The following is a 20,017-nucleotide window of genomic DNA, read 5'->3' on the forward strand; positions in this document are numbered from 1 at the left end:
TAACTGTGTTTTTTTTTCATTGGGGTTATTCCCTGTGCTTCTGGTACTCCAATGATTCTTACGTTGTTCCTCTTGAAGTCATCCCCAAGGATTCTAATTTGCTCTATAGCCATTTTGAGGTCTTTTGCCATTATTTGTTGTTGTCTGTAAGCTTTGTGCAGCTCATCTTCAAGTTCACTGATTCTGTCTTCGGCTGTAGCCATTCTACTGTTGAGTGCACCTACTGAGATTTTTAATTCATCTACCAATTCTTTTATTTGTGTGACTTCTGATTGTAGCTTTGAAATTTCTGCTCTCATTTCTTCCTGCAATTTTTGGAGGACCGTTCCAATGTTTCATTCATATCCTCCCTTAATTTATTGTATGTCTGATCCATGGTTGCTTGGAATACGTCAAACCTCTTCAATATTTCCTCTCTGAATTCTTTGTCTGAGATGTCGTATATGTGGATAACCCCTATTGAGGCTTCCAGAATCTTTTCTTCATCCTCTCTTCGTGGAGGGGATTTTCGCTGTTTTTTTATATTGTTATGGAATTATAGGGTTGACACCTTTTAGTTGTCTATCCCTATTGTCTTTCGCTGTAGAAGGGATTCTGGATGAGCTAAGTTGGTGATCATAGCCTTGTTCCTTTTCTAGGATATTTCATTACTCTCAGGCGCTCCTCCTATTTTATGTGGGGCCTCTTATGAAGGCTTAAGGCTATGCTCTCTTTAGGCAGGGTTTGTGCAGCTTGAAATAACTCCAGCCGCCGCTCTGCCAGGAGGCCACGCCCTCCGAGATACTGGCCCAGCTCCCAGTAATCTTTTGGTATGTGGTGTGGGGCGCGTTCACACCTGGCCCGGGAGAGACGGGTCTTGGGCAGCAAGCAGGGAATATGGGTGCCCAGGCAGGGCGATCGGCGGGCGGGTCCAGCGGTGAGAGGGGCTACGTTGATGGGCACGCGGCATGCTAACACACCTGGCTCAAGGACAGAGTATTTCTTAATCCCCAGTGCGCTCGAGTGGGCACCAGTAACGTCTCCATTATGAGACTTTTTGCTACTGTTTTTGGCATATCGAATATGCAAAAGATAGCTTGCCAGGCTCTGCCATGTATGCGGGCAGGATACTCTTGGTAGCTTGTCCAGCTCTCCAAGAGGGATGAAGGAATCGAACCTGGGTCTGCCTTGTGCAAGGCTAACGCCCTACCCTCTGTAGTAGATATACTATACATTTATTCTATCACTTTTCTGACCTAGTTTTCCCTTTTTTGAGGGAGGGGGTCAAACCCTGCAATGCTCAGGGGTTATTTCTGACTCTTTCCTCAGGAATCACTACTGGCAGTGCTCACAAGACCATGTGCGATGCCAGGGATAGAACTCAGGGGGGTCCACAAAGAAGACAAATGTACTGTACTGTCTGTACATCCCCTTCTCCCCAGTTTCCTTTTTGCCATGATACCTGAATAGCAACTATTTGCTTGAGCTGACTAATCTGATAAAGAATTTGATAGTAACCAATGTTTTGAAACAGTAAGCAAAATTTCTACAAAGTATTAAGTTCAAAAGTAGATATGCTCTGAAGAGTTAGTACTCACCTATCTTTTTATGTTCTCAGGATGAAGAAAATAGGTGGTTATTATCTCTTGACCTGTGAAATTCATGATGCTTAAAAGAAACAGTAGTATCTTTCAACTTGACCTTTTAAGCAACCCTCTTGTTGTAGAAGAATAAAAAGGAGCACAGTTGGTGACTGTTTAACTCATATCCTCTTTGAGTGAAGTTTTTCTAGAAAACAGAAGTTGATGAAGAGGATGAGTGGATATATTAGTTTGCATAGCTTTCCAGAAATCTATTCTCCACAAAGGTCTAATAGGATAGAAAAAGAAGTGTGGGAGAGGAGAGAGAGAGAGAGAGAGAGAGAGAGAGAGAGAGAGATATGAAAAAAGAAAAGAAATGAGGAGCAGAAAAAAGAACAAAGTTAAAGTGTACATGATGTGTGTAACAAATATATATGAATTAGGTACAAACCAAACATATTATTTCAATGAGTATTTCATATCCTTGCTAAATATAGTTCATATTGATAAATCGCACATATACATAGTGAATGTTTGGTTTTGCTTCCGAATCCATTTTGCCCTCTGTGTCTTTTAATTGGTGCATTTTGGCCATTGACATTGAGAGAGATTGTTGTCATGGGGTTTTGTGTCATCTTTTTGTGGGTTTTATTGTTCTTGTAGGGTATTTCCTTGTCTTAAAAAGGGCCCTTTAGTTAAAGCTAAATAGGTACTACAGTGTTCTTCTTTTTTTTTTTTTTTTTGCTTTTTTGGTTACACCCGGCGATGCACAGAGGTTACTCCTGGCTCTGCACTCAGGAATTACTCCTGCTGGCAGTACAATGTTCTATGCAGTGTAATAATTGATCTATTTTTGTTGTTACTTTTTATTTTTTTGTTCTTAAAATAAATTTTATTGGATCACCGTGAGGTACAGTTACAACCTTGCATGATTACGTTTCAGTCATACTCAAGCACTGCTTGAGCACCCATTCCTCCACCAGTGCACATTTTCCACCACAACCGTTCCTAGTGTCCCTCCAGCCACCCCCACCCCACCCCACTCTCTGCCTCTGTGACAGGTACAATCCTTCTTCCTCTCTAATTTTGGGAGTTATGATTTGCAATACAGATACTAAGAGGCCATCATATTTGGTTCTTGGTCTACCTTCAGCACATATCTCTCATACCGGCTGGTCCCTCCAGTCATATTGATATATTTTGTATTTTTTGGTGGATTGAAGTGTATTGGCTGTGCTTTGTTATATTAAAACTTTGTTTTAAGAAGGTCACTAAACCAAACAGAACATAATAAAGATGCTCCAATATAAAATCTGAGCTTTGTCATTTCAGAAAAGTGAAGTAATGGTATATTTTATCAACCTAAATATATTATTGGATTCCAGTAACTGAACAATATAATTTAAAGACAGAATTATTATTGTTGAAGTGCTTAATTATGATGATATTTTATCATATTTTGGCTTTAAACATACATCAAATTATTGTAGTTTAAGAAACCACTATAGTATTGTAGCCAAATAAATAAATAATTATATTTAAAATTTAGTATAGTTTAGGTAACACTGTTAGAATTACTGTTAACACTTATAGTTTTGACATAGTTATTGCACATTTACCACCACCAAATGTTTGAATCTTCACCACTATCCTTATTAACATCTATTCTGTCTCTTCCTTACATCCAATTATAACCTACCATTTCATCGCAATATCAATTTGCAATCTAAGTTCAAATAATATTTGTAATCATTTAATTCTATTTGGTGTTTTGTTTTTCTTTATGCCACAGATTAATGATATCACTCACTATCTGTCCTTCTAGTTCACTTAACACAATAAACTCCAGTTCTACCCAGGTTGCAGTAAACTCAAAATTTCATTTTTTTCCTTATTTTTGCATAGTATTACATTGAGACTATACCACAATTTCTTTATCAATTTAGCATATCTAACAAATAAAGATTAACTTTCCACAGTTGTAAAAATTACCAATAATCTAAAAAATATATTATTTTTGGATAATAGCCATTCTAACGGATGACATCTCATTGTTATTTCAGATTACATTTTCCTAATGATAAAGGTGGTTATGGGTTATATATGCTTATTGGCTTATTGGATATCTGTTTTTCTCATTTATACAATTGTCTATGTATATATTTGCAGCTGTCTAATTGAGTTGTTTGCTTTACTGTTCTTTTTTTATGAGCATTACTGGATATAAACACCTTACTACATATATGATATACACATATTTTCTTTCATTAGGAATTAATTTTTGATGCAAGTTTCTTTAGCTGTGTATATTTTTTAATTTGTTTTTGTAACATATATTTATTTTCTATAGTTAGGTACCACGAGTAAATATTGTATATTTTAATGGAATTGGTGTACTAAGTAACTGCTTCCTACCTTCAACAAAGTAGCCAATATTCCCTATGTCGCTTAGAGTCAACTTCTTTATGCCCCCAAATATGCTCCCTCCCATTGCTGGTAAATCGATTTTTGCAATCCAAAGCCAATGTCTTGTCATTTTATAATTCTGTGTATATTGAACTATCCTTGTATCCCTGGAATGAATCCCAGTTGATTAAAATGTGTGGTCCTTTTGATACATTGTCAGATTTACTTTGCTAATATTTACTGAGGAACTCTGCATCAATGTTCTTTAGGGATAGCATCATAATTTTCTTTATTAGCAATATCTCTGTATGCTATAAGTTTTAGGGTAATACTATCACTTAGATGATGTTAAAAGGGATTTGTTTCTTCAACACTTTGGAAGAAATTGAATATTATTGTTACTAGATATTCCTTGAAGTTTTGGTAGAACTAATTAATAACATATATGGAACAAAGCATTTGTGCTTGGGGGATATTTTGTCTTATTTTTTTATTGAATCACTGTGAGATCACTGTACCACTGGCATTCCGTTGCTCATCGATTTGCTCAAGCGGGCACCAGTAACATCTCCATTGTTAGAGTTGTTACTGTTTTTGGCATATCCAATATGCCACAGTTAACTTGCCAGGCTTTGCTGTGAGGAAGGGATACTCTCGATAGCTTGCCGGGTTCTATGAGAGGGACAGAGATTCCTCTGTCCGGAATGAACCTGATAGGCTGCATGCAAGGCAAACACCCTACCAGCTGTGCTGTTGCTCCGGCAAGTATAAAGTTGTTTGTGATTGGGTTTCAGTCAGACAACATGTTCCAACACCTCTCCCTCACCAGTGTACATTTCCCAAAAACAATATCACTTGGGGATATTTTAAATTACTGCTTCAATTTCTTTATGCGTGTTTAGTCTGTTCAATCTTTCTACTACCTCTTGATTCCATCTTGGGAGCTTGAATGAATATCAGGTGCATCCAATTTTTTAGGTTGTCCACCTTATGGCATTGAGTTATTCATACTCACCTCTTGTTATCTTTTGTATTTCTAAGGTGTCTTTTGTAACTTATAGTTTTTTATCTCTGATCTGATTTTTTTAGGTTTGACTTCTGCTTATTTTTACTTTTAATTGTTGAACTGCATCCAGGGTTGCTTAGGGTTAACTCCTGGCCCAGGAGACCATATGTTGTTTGAAGGACAGAATTAGGGTCAGTGGCATGCATGGCAAATGTACTTTGATCTGCCTTACCTCCTTTGCACTTGTGGGTTTACAGGATTTGTCAATCTGTTTTATAAATGCAGCTCTTTGTTTCACTTATTCTTTATTATTGATCATTCAATTACTATGTCATTGCATTCAACCTCTGATTTTTATGGTTTCTTACATTCAATACTACAGCATTAAGAAAGATGAGCAAGGAGAGACAAAAAAAATCCCAGGGACAAACTAGACTGCCAAAACGAAGAAAGACTAAATTGACTGTACTTTCAATGCACATACACAGACAACAGAAGCATCCATCGAGGACCTGATGGTGCAAGCACAGAAGATCAAGTATAAAGTAGCTGGTCTGACTGAAACGAGAAGACCTCGATCACATCACACCATTTTTGACACTGGAGAAGAATTGTTCCTTGGAACATGTGAAAACAGAGGCATCGGTGGCATTGGTGTCCTTGTCAACACGAACTTGGCCAGAGCATTGATTTATTCGAATGCCTAACAACCCAAATTGGATGACTACGCATGAATAGATGTGACCCACTGCCAGCAGTTTCTATCTTTGTCGTCTACGCACTAACATCCAACTACGATGAAGAAGAAATCGAGAAGTTCTACATGGACCTGGGGAGTTTCTATAAAGAAGACCACAGTTCTACAAGATCATTGTTAGTGATTTTAATGCAAAGATAGGAACGAGAAGGTCGCCCGTCGATCTCCACATTGGGACCCATGGCCTAGAATGTGACAATCAGGGTGAGAGACTGTCTGAGTTCATCATATCGACCAAGACCATCCATGGTAACTCACAGTTCAGAACACCGAATCTAAACGCAGGACATGGGAGTCTCCCAGTGGACAGTTCCACAATGAAATCAACCACATCATATCCAATTGAAGGTTTTGCCTGACGATGTTGCTAGTTGTTCCAAAATTCCAAACAGGATTGAGCCACCATCTCTTTTCTGCAAAATTCTACTTCACAGAGCGGGGAGAAAGGTCTGCAAAGTTTAAGATTAAGAAGGGAAATCCCAGAGTAGAGATCCCAAGTGATAAGGGAAATGCACGCTGAAAGTGGACTAGTGTACGAACATGATGGCCACTCAATATCCCTATTGCAGACCACAACACCCAAAAGGAGAGAGAGAGAGAGAGAACAAATTGGAATGTCCTGCCACAGAGGAGGGGCGGGGTGGGGGGATGGGATTGGGGGTGGGAGGGATACTGGGTTCATTGTTGGTGGAGAATGGACACTGGTGGAGGGATGGGCTCCCGAACACTGCATGAGGAAAAACCAAGCACAAAATGTTTGAATCTGTAACTGTGCCCTCACTGTGACTCACTAATTAAAAAATAAAAATAAATAAATAAATATAAATAAATTTTCCCCTTTCTAAAAAAAAAGAAGAAAAAGGGAACTCTCAGAATGACCACTAACTGGGAGCTCTTTGGCACTATTGCAGCAACATGGGAAGATGGCATCATTGACAACATCGATGATGAATATGATCCACTGGTTCAGCACCTCCATGACTGCACGAAAAATGCAGTGAAAAAAAGAGTGAGAAAGACACAAACAGATGCCATTGTTTGGAAACTCTCGAGATCATTCATTATCATGGTTTGGCGTGAGCCTCAGGCAACTACAAGCTAATGTCCCAGGTCGCAAAGCAATGCAGAGAAGCGATAAAGGAAGACCTCAAAGAGAGTAGGGCAGCAGTGTTTGGCCGATGCGGCAGAAGCCAGGAAAAGTATTCACAATGCTCGCCTGTCCTTCACCAACTACAAGACCAAGAAGACTGCCCTTCAACGTCCTGATGGATCTATCACATCTTTCAGAAAGGCAATGGAGAGGATTATTCACGACTTCTACTCAGATCTCTTTGACAGCCATGTCCACCTGCACACATACCAAATACCACAAGATGGATATGTCGTTCGCAAAGTCCTCCCTTCCGAAATCCGACATGACATGCCATTTTGTCGGTAAAGATGTGTACAGCACCTGGTCCAGACAAGGTAAGACCCAACACCTGAAGAATCTGCCGCCAGTTCTCATCAATACACTGGCTCGGCTTTTCACATGCTACCTGTCCAAATGCAAGGTTCGGTCCCAGTGGAAAACCAGCAGGACCGTTCTGTTGTACAAGAAGGGAGACATCCAAGACATGGACAACTATCGCTCAATCTGCCTGCAGTCTGTCGTCTACAAGTTGTTCACTCATGTCATCCTGAATAGAATAGGCAGAATGCTATATGAAGGACAACCATGTGAGCAAGCTGGGTTCTGAATAGGATTCAGCACGATCAACCATATCCAAACAGTGACCGAGCTCATTGAAGTTTTGCGAGAGTTCAAGATGTCACTCTGTCTAATGTTCATCGACTTAAGGCCTTCGATTTTGTTGAGACTGAAGCGGTCATCGAAGCCCTAGACAAACAGGGTCTTCAAACTCAATACATCAAGATCCTCTGTGAGCTTTATTACAGATTCACCACCAGGACCTCTCCAAAGTGATCATTGACATAAAGAGAGGGGTTCTGCAGGGTGATACCATTTCACCAAATCTCTTCAGTGCCACCCTCGAGAACTTCATGAGACGACTGGAATGGGAAGAAATGGGAGTGAAGATAGATGGTCGCCAACTATACCACCTCCACTTTGCTGATGACATCGTTCTCATTACGCCAAACATTAGCCAAGTGGCACAATTGCTGGCTGACTTCAACTGCAAGTGTGGAAGTGTCGGACTGCAGCTCAACCTCAACAAGATGATGCTCATGAAAAACGAACAAGTCTCTGACACTCCATTTGCTCTCACTGGAACGAACATCTCCAAATGCAGCAGCTATGTGTACCTGGGTTGAGAATTCAACATGAGAAACGACTTGGCACCAGAACTGCACAGGAGGAAGAGAGCAGCGTGGAACAACTTCAAGAGCGTCGAAGAAGTGGTTAAGAGGATAAGGAACTTCCGACTCTGGGCACATCTTTTTGATTCCACCGTTCTTCCTGCACTAACATATGCTTCAGAGACCTGGCCCCTATGCAAACAGGATGAGAATACTATTTGGGTATCCCAAAGAGGACTCGAGGATCTACGCTAGGAGTATCACGTCTCACTCAAGTGAGTGAAGGAATCTGGAGTTCTGACTTCCGTCGATGGTCAAGAATCAGCGACACTCGACACTGTCTCATTTGCCAAGGTGTCAAAAATCAGATGGGCGAGACACGTAATGTGATTCAGAGATGACCGCTGGACTAGAGCTGTTACTGACTGGATTCCAGGGGACGTCTAAAGACCATGTCGCTGCCCACCAATGAGATGGTCAGACTTCTTCATCAAAACCCTGAATGAACGGTTTTAGGCTCTTCCTCTTCCTGGAGTGAGCAGATATCATTGGGCTACACTAGCACACAACAGGGACATATGGAGACATTACTGGCACCCGCTCGAGCAAATCGAAAAGCAACAGGATGACCAGTGATAGAAGTGACACATTCATTTGGGAATTTGTTTCTCTTTTTTTTTAGTTACTTGAGTTTTGCGGTTTGGTCGTTGATTTGCATTTATTCCTAACATAAGCCTATGTTGATATGAACATCTCCATACTAATACATACAGTTTTTGCTATGTTCCACTTATTCTGGTAGTTCATTTTTTGTTAAATAACTGTGATTTACAAAGTTAATGAGACTTGAGTTTTAGCTACATAATATTTCAACATAATCCCAGCACAAGTGTCAAATTCCCTCGACTAGTGTTCCCATATAATATCCGCACCCTAGCCCCAACTGCATCCCCGCCCCTCAACTTGATAGGCACATTACAAAGTTTCAGTCATTGCATCTTAATTCAGATGTTTTCAGTTTTATGGAATCTGTGTTGTGTATATATGGTGATATCTCTCACCCATATTACTGAATATGCCAGTATAACTGAAGACCTGATGCCCGTTCACCCATTTTCCCGTTCTTTTCCTCCCTCCTTGATTTATTTCCTTCTCTGACATTCTGCTCTGAAAATTCTGAAGTCTAAGGGCATCTAGGCATCCCTTTTTATACAGTATATTTCCACTCCTAGTATTCTATATACCACACAGAATTAAGAACATCATCCATTTGTCTTTCTTCTTTTGGCTTACTTAACTAAACTAAATGTGCTTGTGGTTCCAAGCACATTTCAGAAAACTGCATAATTTCATTGTTCCTTGCAGCTGGATCGTATTTCATTGTGTATACAACATCTACACCATTTATTATTCTGTTGCTGGATATATAGGTTGATTCTGTATCTTAGCTATTGTACTGTGTGCAGGAATCAAAAATGGTGTGCATATATCATTTTGAGAGTGTTTTGTCCCCTGGGGATAGACACATACGTGGTATTGCTGGGTCATGTGGCATTACAATTCTAAGTTTACTGAGAACTCTCCATACACTTCTCCAAGGGGGTTATATGAGGAAACATTCCCACAGCAGTGGATGAAAGTTTATTTTCAATGCATCCCTGCCAAAACAGATTTTTCCCCACTATTTTTGATGTGATATTCTCACTGGTATAAGATAGTGTCTTATTTTCCTCTAGATTTGGATTTCTCTAATAGTAAGTGATGCTGAGCATTTGTGCATGCAACTAGTGGCCATCCTCCTGTTTTCTTCTAAGAAGTGTCTATTCATTTCCTCCTCCCATTTATTTGATAGGGCTTTTAACTTTTTTTTTTATCTTAGTGAGTACTTTATCTATCTTGTATACCACCCATTATCAACTGTATTGAATCCAAATATTTTCCCCAGTGAGCTAGCTGTACTTTAGTTTTGGCCTGTGTTTCTTTTGTCATGAAGAAGGGCCTTAATTTTATGTAGCCCTATTTGTTTATTTTTATGGTGTTGACTTTTACAGCTATATAAGATCATTGAAGACATATTTTGAGGTTTAGATCTTGAAGTGCTCTGCCTATATTTTCCTCAATTGACTTTATAATTTCTGGTCATATTTCAAGGTCTTTGATGCACTTAGAAATGAATAGGTATCTAGATATCCCAGCACCATTTGTTGAAGAGGCTATCATTACTTCATTTTATGTTCTCAAGTCTTTTATGGAAAATTAACTGCCCACATATATGGGAGTATTTCATAGTATATTTCTTCCTTGATTTCCTCTTTGATGTAATTATTGTTTAGCAGTGTTTTGTTTAGCTTCCAAATGTTAGAAGTTTTCCACAATTTCTGTCTATGATTAATTTTACTATCATGGCTTGTAAAAAATAAAAATGTGCGTGCGCGGGAGGGGGATGTGATGTGTATTTTTTGCAGGCTCTCGGGGGCGACTCTCTTTCTCTCTCTCTCGCCACTGAGTTTGGTGCTCTCGAGTTGCTGTGTATGGACTGGATCAGGAGGGCTCCTCATTGTGCTCTGCTTCTGTGTTGTGCCACTGTGTTTTCTTCTGTCTGTCTCTGTATCTCTGTCTCTGAAATCTCGCCTCTTGTTTCTTCAAACCTCTTTTTGTCATCTTTTCTCTGGTCTCTTCTGATCTCTCTTCTTCCAATCTCTCTCTCCGAAGCCCTTCTGCTTCAGTCTCTGGAGTCCCACTCGCTCTCACTTCTCACTCATTTTGTGCTCTTTCTTTCCCCTGCTTCTGGCTCTGATGATTCTTTTTCACTCTGTGCTCTGCTTCTGTGACTTCTCCCTGCTTCAGTGTCTTCTCCTTGCTTCTGTGTCTTGTTCCATTGGTCTGCAGGTCTGTTTTCATCCCAATACCATGCTGTTTTAATTACTACTACTTTGTAGTAGAGTTTGAAGTTGGGGAAGGTGACGCCACCCATCTTCTTTTTTCCATGGATTGCTTTAGCTATTCGTGGGCGTTTATTGTTCCATGTAAATTTCAGGAGTGTTTTGTCTATTTCTTTGAAAAATGAAAGGACATTGCTTTAAGGTAAACTAAGTTCCCTGCGGCAAGGCTAAAAGGACAAACCCAATGTTATCCTACAATGGCTTTGTGCTCTGAGAAGGTAGTTTCCAATTTTTATAAATTTCCATTTTAATTTTAACTTTCCATTCCATTTTCAATATTTGTAATTTTATATATGTTTGATTTGTGCCCCGGTATTGAATCTATCCTGAAAATAGATTCATGTGCATTAGAGAAGGATGTGTGTTCTTGTTTTGGAGGATGTAGAGTCCTGTATGTGTCCAACAATTCCATTTATTTTAGATCCTCATTTAAGGCTCTTATCCTTTTAGTGATATTCTGTCTAAATGATGTGTCTAGTGGGGAACTGGTATGTTGACATCTCCCCCTACTATAGTGTTTCCTTCAATATGCTTCTTTAGGTGTGTAAGCAGAAGCTTTATGAAGTTTCTTGAGCCTTCATTTGATGTATAAATATTGATGACAGTACTTGTTGATTTATTTTTCCTTTGACCAATAAGTAGTTTACATCATTGTCTCTAAGTACTTTATATTCAATGCAATTTGGTCTGATATAATTATGTCTGTCCCTTCTATTTTTGTCCTCTGTTGAATTGTAGATTGTTTTCTATCCTTTCACTCTAAGACTGTCATCATTCTCATAGTTTAGCTATGTTTCAGGGAGACAGAAAATGGATGGATTTTTCTTTCATGATCCATCCAGATACTCTATGCAGTTTTTCATGGGGATTTAGTCCATTCACGTTTAGAGATAGTTTTGAAATAAAGGACTTTTGCCATTTCTCTGTGTGTGTGATCCAGTTGTTTTCACAGAGTCTATCTTGTTAATATGTGGACTTTCAGTAATTCTTGCATAATTGATTTAGTTTTTGCTAATGCCACCAGCTCTTGTTTGTATGAAAATGTTCTTATCCATACCTCAATTTTATTTATTTATATATATGTTTTATTGCTAATTATACTATTTTCTCTTTTAAATATAAGTGTGGTGTATGTTGTTATAACTAAATATTTGTATATATCTTTAATCAAATTCTTATGTTGAATCACAGAAGTGGAGTTGCCGTACCAGTTTATACACCTATCAAAATAGTTTTTTCTACACATCTTATCAAGATCAAATGGTATAATAATTTAACATATGTATCTATTTGAAAAGACCTCTTATTTGTCTTATTTTGTATTTCTTAATGTGCAGTGAGAGTAAGCATTTTCCAAGTTTTATATTGGTTGTTTATTATTATGAATTACTAGTTTGTATCATGTCAAATTTTACATTCATATATTAATGGCGACAAACTACAGATATCAACTATTTTTTCGAAGTTTTGTGTTAAGCACCTTGGTTTACAGCACCGTTAAGGGTAGGATTTCAGGAATAAAATGTTCCAGCACTCCACACTCCACAGAACTTCTGCTTTTCTCCATCACTGTCCCAGCATTTCACCTCAATCCACACCCTCCCATGGTACATTTCCTTCTGAAAGCTAGTTCTACATTTCTGTTGCCTTTTGGGCATTTGTTATGCCCCTACTATGTGTTTTTATAACGCACATATGAGAGAGATTATCCTGTTTCTGTCCCTTTCTTTTTTTTATGGAATCACCATGTGGAAAATTACAAAGATTTCAGGCTTAAGTCTCAGTTATATAATGCTCAAACAACCATCCCTTCATCAGTGCACATTTTCCACCACCAAATAAAACCCCAGTATACCTCCCATACCCCCACCCCCCACCCCCCACCCCCTCCTGTGTAACTGATAAATTTCACTTTACTTTCTCTTTACTTTGGTTACATTAAATATTTCAACAAAGAACTCACTATTATTGCTTGGAGTTTCCCCACTAGAATCAGACCTGCTGTGAAAAGATATGAGGTTTTGGATTTTTGTATTTTAGTATCTAAGTCCAGGGAAATTTCTGCCAGAAACTGGATCGTTGCAAGCTTGTATCTCTCAATAGTGGTCCTCATAATATGGCGGTCGCCACGCCCTTCACCTCCCCCCCAGGAAGGAAAAGGCCAAAGAGAAAAACCTTCCCCCTGCTGGGCAGGCATGGGGTCGGGGCTTAGTTCACAGTCTAGCGACATTTCTGCAAGAAGCTGCCAGTACCAAAAGTAGTTTAGCTGGCCTCTGGAATTATGCTCGTGCAGCTGCGGAGAGGCCACACACGTGCAGCCACCAGGGTCACATCTCGGCAGAAATCCTCCATCCCTCAATTTTAAATGATAGCTTTGCAGGGTAGTGGACTCTAGGCTTGAAGGCTTTTTTCTTAATAAGTATTTTCCCTTATATTTGAGACTTTTATTCTTTCTTGCTGCTTTAAGTATGCTTCTTTGTTTTTATTTTAATATTTTATTACTATGTCTCTTGTTCTTTTTTTATTTGGATGTATGTTGTTTGTTACTCTGCACTCCCTAGTAGCAGTGCAGAAGCTTCGTTTAAGTTATCAGGAAAGTTCTTAGTTATTATTTCTTTGACCACTTGTTCTTTTCCTTTATCTCTTCCTTCTCCTTCTGGTATTTCTATGATTAAAGTTTATTTCTCTTGCTATCATCTATCAATAATATTACATTATCTTCCATTCATTTACTTTTCATCTCTTCACTTCATTACTGGTGATGGCTACTACTTGGCCATCAGTGTCACTGATATGGTCCTCTGTATGTTGACTTCTGCTGAAGTGACTCACTACTGTATATTTAACTCATTCAATCCCATTTGTATTAACTCTGATATCCTGGATCTGTTCATCTTTACTTTGGTTGAAATTTTTTACCATAATTGCCTTGGTTCCACGGCCATTATATGGAGCATTGATTTGAGTTCCTCATCAATGCAGTTTGAATGTTTATTTGAGCTTTATGATTTGGCAGGACTTCTTTCCCTGTCTGCCAGAGCAAGTGAAATCTTGTTTCACCACTGTTTGTAAAGATTTGTTGGTGCTACAATTTGAGTTTAGGAAGCCAGATACCTGAGGTCTGGTCTAATTTGTTATTTTTTTCAGCAAACAATACTCTTTGTAATCTATTGCTCTACCATTGGCTGTGCCATTGGGATGTTAATTCATTAGTCCTGCCTAATTTCAGTATCAATTATATCCATTTGCATAGAATGTTTAGTCATATTTGAGGGAGTATAGAAGATCCGAGAACCCTTTAAATTGGTTTAGATAAAGGGGTGGTGTTAGAACCTTTGTGGTTTTGGATTTGAGAAGGGTTTAGGGGGCACTTTATGGTTTCCTGGTACCCAGGAAGAGGTTGAAGACAAGGCAAAAGACACAGGCAGACTTGGGGCTGGTGCCTTTGACACACCTGAATGACAAATGAGGCCAATATCAGTTTTCTCGGTCTTTGGGGGAGTGCCCTTAGTTCAAGAAAGGTTTGCGTCAGGGTCTTCCTTGGTCAGGCAATCCAAGGAAGGTATCACGGATGGCTCAGATATCATTCATAGATCAAGATATTGGCTGGTACTCTTGATATACCTGAATGATGAAAAAGACCATGATCAGTTTTCTGGGTCCTTGTGGGCAGGTCATGGGTTTGAATGGGGTTTGGGAGGGACTTCCTTGGTTCATGGGACCTTTAAAAGTGTATCAAATAGTGAAGAAGTCATAGGGTAGGATTATAATTCATATTTTCATTCTCATTACTTTCAAATTGATTTTTTTATTTCTTTGATTTACTATTTCATTCAGTTGTTATTTAACAGTATTTTGTTAAGTCTCTAAGCGTTGGTATTTTCTTAAATTTCTCCTACCTTCATTTCATGTGGTTTGAATAGGTACTTGATAGGACTTATGTTTTTGTGACTTTGTGGATATTTGAATTCTGTCCCAGCATATGGTGTGTCCTGAATTAGAATGTGTATTCAGGTTTTGGAAATCTAGAGTCCTGTATTTAGCTATTTGTCCCAGTTCTTCCAATCTCATGTAAGCGTCTTGTTTCTATATTGATGTTGTGTCTTGTTGATATGTACAACAGTGAGACTGGAGAATTAGTCTTCCACCACTATTGTACTGCTATAGATTGTATCTCTTCATGTCTATTAGTAGTTGCTTTACAAGCTTTGATGTCCAATTTTATTTGGCATATATGAAAGCTATCTTCTATTAATCAATCCCTTAACCAGTACCTAATGGTCATTCCTATGCCTTAATGTTTTCTTCAACTTGAATGCTATAGGTCTGATACAGGTATGACCATGCCTACTGTTGTAGTTGATCATTATCGTGTAAGACTGTTTCCCACCCTTTCACTTTGAGGTTATCATGGGAAAAGTATGTCTCTTAAGTAATAGAAGGATTGATTTTGTTTTCTGATACATCCTGTGACTTTGCCTAATTTTTGGGAAATTAGGTCCATAGACAATTTTGCCATAGAAAAATTATTGACATGAAAAACTTTTTTACCATGTGTCAATGAGGAGTTTGGTTACTTGTGACATTTTATCTTTTTGATTTAGGCAGAGTAGAAATATCTGATGCAATTGAGGATCTTCCTATAATTTTTTTGTCCTGTTGTCACATATGACTTTATTTTTTCATTGTTTCTAGTGTTTAGTTGTCTGAAGGGTGGGGCACCAGTCAATCCTGTTCCAGGAGTTTATTCACTAGCTGGTATGATTCAAATTGCTATCCAGTAACACATGCTCTGCCTAAGATTACTTAGACTGTTGTGGTCAAACACAACATGTTTTGGACCAAAACACTCAAAGGGCCCAAAGAGCACCAACATTCTTATTAATGATTGTGCAGAGGTCTGGATCCAGAATAGGGAAAATCACCATAGGGATTTTCTCCACTACAGATATTGTGGTCTGGTCATTGATCATATGTGCTCATTCATGACTTTTTGCACTCTGGAATTTGGGCAGGGATTACCATGGAGCTCTGGTTAGGCTGAATAATCTAGGTACTTCTCCTGTGCTAAGTGCATTCATTGAGTCAAGATTGTTTTTGGTAATTGGACCAGGTTAGGGAATACACCCCCAGGAATACAGCTATATTAAGCTGGCATGAGTATGCACTGGAAACCAAGTATGCTAGTCAGCACTAGGAAGGAGTTTTGAGACTAGAGTTGGGAAAATTCACCCACACTTCTGATTTAACTATTTTCAATATGTGTTTATTTATGTTAAATTTCAGTGCATTGGCAGATAAATTATAGGTATGAAGGAATTTTTTGACATAGACCTATGAAGGACTTGATTTATTATGTCACTTGAGTCTTGGTTTTTATGAGGCAATAAAAATCTGTTATACATACTCTGTTAGTATCCCTAACAGAGATTGTTTAGATGCCAAATTTCCCTAATCTTCTGTTTGTCTGAAAATGCTTTTATCCATTTTTAAACTCTGGGCTTCCTCACCTTGATTTACAGTTTTCATGGGAACGGACACTTTCAACTGCTCCTACTGGTGCAGTTTGGGTGAAGACTCAGAGATTTTTTAACGGAAGGTACTACCATTTGTTTAAGTTTTACTTTTTTAATTTGCCATTTGAGCTGAGTCCCCACAAAATATCCAAGGTTTATTTCAAGAAAAGCATTGCCGGCCGCTGCCACTTCCCGCGTCCCACCGCCCCAGCTTTCCCGTCCGTCCAGCTCCCTCCACCCCGGCCGTTTCCCAGGGGACCCATGTCCCAGGAGCCCCTGCTAGGAAGAAACGGGGGCGTGGCCTGAAAGGAGCGTGGTCTAAAAAGGGGCGTGGTCTCCTGCCAGAGCGGCAGATATTATTTCCTACCTTAGCACATTAGGTATAGTCTTCTTGCTTTGAAAATCGCTTTAACACATCTCATACACTTATGCAAACTAGCCTATCAGCTCTAAGTTTAGAAAAATTATCAGTGAATAAGAGAAGCTTAGCAAAGCTTTTGTAAAGACAACTTAGCCTTAAGTCTTCATTAAAGCCCCAACATCAATCAGAAAGAAAAGGGTGAGTGTAAGGAAGACTTCTAGAATAGGAATAAAGCTGCCATCAGCAATAGCACAAACAGAACCCCTCCTTCTCTCAGCAAGAGGTAGTAGAAATAAACACCTACAAACTTCCAATCCTATACTTCCATAACAATATGAAGAAGCAGCGAAAATCCCCTCCAGGAAGAGAGGGAGAAGAAAAGATACTAGAAACCTCAAAAGAGGCTCCCAACATCTACGACCTCTCAGATAAACAATTCAGAGAGGAAATCTGGAGGAGAGTCGACCTACTCCAAGCAACCATGGAACAGACGTCCAATAAATTAAGGGAGGAGATGAATGAATCACTGGAACGATCTACCAAAAAAATGCAGGAAGAAATGAGAGCAGAAATTTCAAACCTACGAACGGAAGTCACACAAATAAAGGAAACGGTAGATGAATTAAAAATCACAGTAGATGCCCTCAACAGTAGAATGACTACAGCTGAAGACAGAATCAGCGAGCTTGAGGATGAGCTGCAGAAAGCTTACAGACAACAACAAATCATGGCGAAAGACCTCAAAATGGCTATAGAGCGAATCAGAGCCCTGGGGGATGACTTCAAGAGGAACAACATAAGAATCATTGGAGTACCAGAACCACAGGCAAGTAACCCCAATGAAAAAAACATAGTCAAAGACATCATTACTAAGAAATTCCCAGAGCTGGAGAAGGCAGGCGTCCAGATACAAGAAGTCCGAAGAGTGCCAGCAAAAAGAGACCCAAATAAAAAGACTCCAAGGCATATCATAGTCAGAATGGCGTATGCTGTAGATAGAGACACAATTCTACAAGCAGCAAGGTCAAAGAGGGAAATCACATACAAAGGAGCACCCCTCAGATTTACAGCAGACCTGTCAGAGGAAACTCTCCGAACCCGAAGACAATGGTGGGACATAGTGAAAAAACTCAACGAAATGAATGCCTCACCAAGAATACTTTATCCGGCTAAACTCTCATTCAAACTCGAAGGAACCATACACTATTTCTCAGATAAACAACAGCTCAGGAACTTCATAGACTCAAAACCAAACTTAAAAGAAGGTCTAAAGGGGCTAATGTAAGCTAAGGAGGAACCCCATAAGAACAACTAACCCCACAGAAAGATGACACAAAACCACATCACAATAATCTCTCTCAATGTCAATGGCCTAAATGCACCTATCAAGAGACACAGAGTGGCTAAATGGATCCGGAAATTAAACCCAACATTCTGCTGTTTACAAGAAACACACCTCAACAAACAGAGTAAACACAGACTCAAAGTCAAAGGATGGAAAACAATCCTGCAAGCAAACAACTCCCTTAAAAAAGCTGGAGTGGCTATCCTAGTATCCGACAATATAGATTTCAGGTTGAAAAAGATTAGAAGGGACAGCGAAGGCCACTTTCTATTCATCAAGGGATATGTACAACAGGAGGAAATCACACTCTTAAACATATACGCACCCAATGAACGACCGGCTAAATACTTAAAACAACTCCTTACAGACCTCAAAGAGGACATCACTAACAGCACAATAGTAGTTGGAGACTTCAATATCCCCCTATCACCTCTGGATAGATCAACAAGAACAAAACTCAGCAAGGAAACACTGACTCTGAAAGAAGAAATGGAAGAGAGAGGCCTAATAGACCTATACAGGGCTTTACACCCCCAAAAGAAAGAATACACATTCTTTTCCAGTGCACACGGAACATTTTCCAAAATAGACCATGTACTGGGCCCCAGAACATACCTCAATAGAATCAGAAAAATAGAAATTGTATCAACCATCTTTTCAGACCACGAAGCGCTGAAGATAGAAGCCAACCACACACCGACACGGAGAACCAAATCAAACACCTGGAAACTAAACAACTCAATGCTGAACAATGAGTGGGTCAGAAAGGAAATCAAAGAAGAAATCAAGAAATACTTAGAAACAAATGAAAATGAGGACACGAGTTATCAAAACCTATGGGACGCAGCTAAAGCCATGTTAAGGGGAAAATTTATAGCTCTCCAAGCATTCCTCAGGAGGGAAGAAAGAGCCAACATAGAGAATTTGACTTCACAGCTCAAGACCTTAGAAAAGGACCAGAAAAAGGAACCCAAACCAGACCAAAGGAAAGAAATAATAAAAATTAGAGCCGAAATTAATGACATCGAAACCAAAAAGACAATCCGAAAGATCAATGAAACAAAGAGCTGGTTCTTCGAGAAAATAAATAAGATTGATAAACCGCTAGCAAGACTCCCAAAGAAAGAGAGAGAGAACCCTAATAAATCGAATCAGAAATGAAAAGGGGGACATCATAACAGAAACCAGTGAGATTCAAAAGATCATTAGAGACTACTTCGAAGGTCTATACGCCACAAAACAAGAGAACCTAAAAGAAATGGATGAATTCCTTGACTCCTACAATCTCCCAAGTCTGAACAAAAAAGACTTGGAATACTTGAATAGACCCATTAATGTTAAGGAAATTGAAACTGTAATAAAAAATCTCCCCAAAAGCAAAAGCCCAGGCCCAGATGGATTCACTGGTGAATTCTTTCAAACATTCCAAGAAGACCTGTTGCCAATTTTCCTCAAGCTTTTCCAGGAAATTGAAAAAACAGGAACTCTCCCAAACAGTTTCTATGAAGCACACATAGCCCTAATACCAAAAGCAAACAAAGACACCACTAAGAAAGAAAATTATAGACCAATATCCCTGATGAACACCGATGCGAAGATCCTCAACAAAACACTAGCAAATAGGATCCAACAACTCATCAAGAAGATCATACACCATGACCAAGTGGGATTCATCCCGGGGATGCAGGGATGGTTTAACATCCGGAAATCAATCAACATAATCCATCATATCAACAAAAGTAAAGATAAAAACCATATGATCATATCAATAGATGCAGAGAAAGCATTCGACAAGATTCAACATCCGTTCATGATGAAAACTCT

The 20,017-nt window shown here is 39.1% G+C and overlaps 1 protein-coding gene across 8 annotated transcripts in view; it reads right to left on the reverse strand.

Annotated features, from left to right (window-relative positions):
• The window catches only part of ZC3H12B (zinc finger CCCH-type containing 12B), a 287,177-nt gene that overhangs the window by 174,901 nt on the left and 92,259 nt on the right, over window positions 1-20,017 (reverse strand). For 7 of the 8 annotated variants that reach the window (XM_055120390.1, XM_055120389.1, XM_055120385.1 and 4 more), the window contains one exon: window positions 1,578-1,767. The exons of the other annotated variant lie outside the window; for it this stretch is intronic. The gene's annotated coding sequence lies outside the window, so the exon portion shown is untranslated. The remainder of the gene's footprint in view (window positions 1-1,577; window positions 1,768-20,017) is intronic. 8 annotated transcript variants of the gene reach the window in all.

This window comes from Sorex araneus, chromosome X (assembly GCF_027595985.1).
Source record: "Sorex araneus isolate mSorAra2 chromosome X, mSorAra2.pri, whole genome shotgun sequence".
Lineage (NCBI taxonomy): Eukaryota > Metazoa > Chordata > Mammalia > Eulipotyphla > Soricidae > Sorex > Sorex araneus.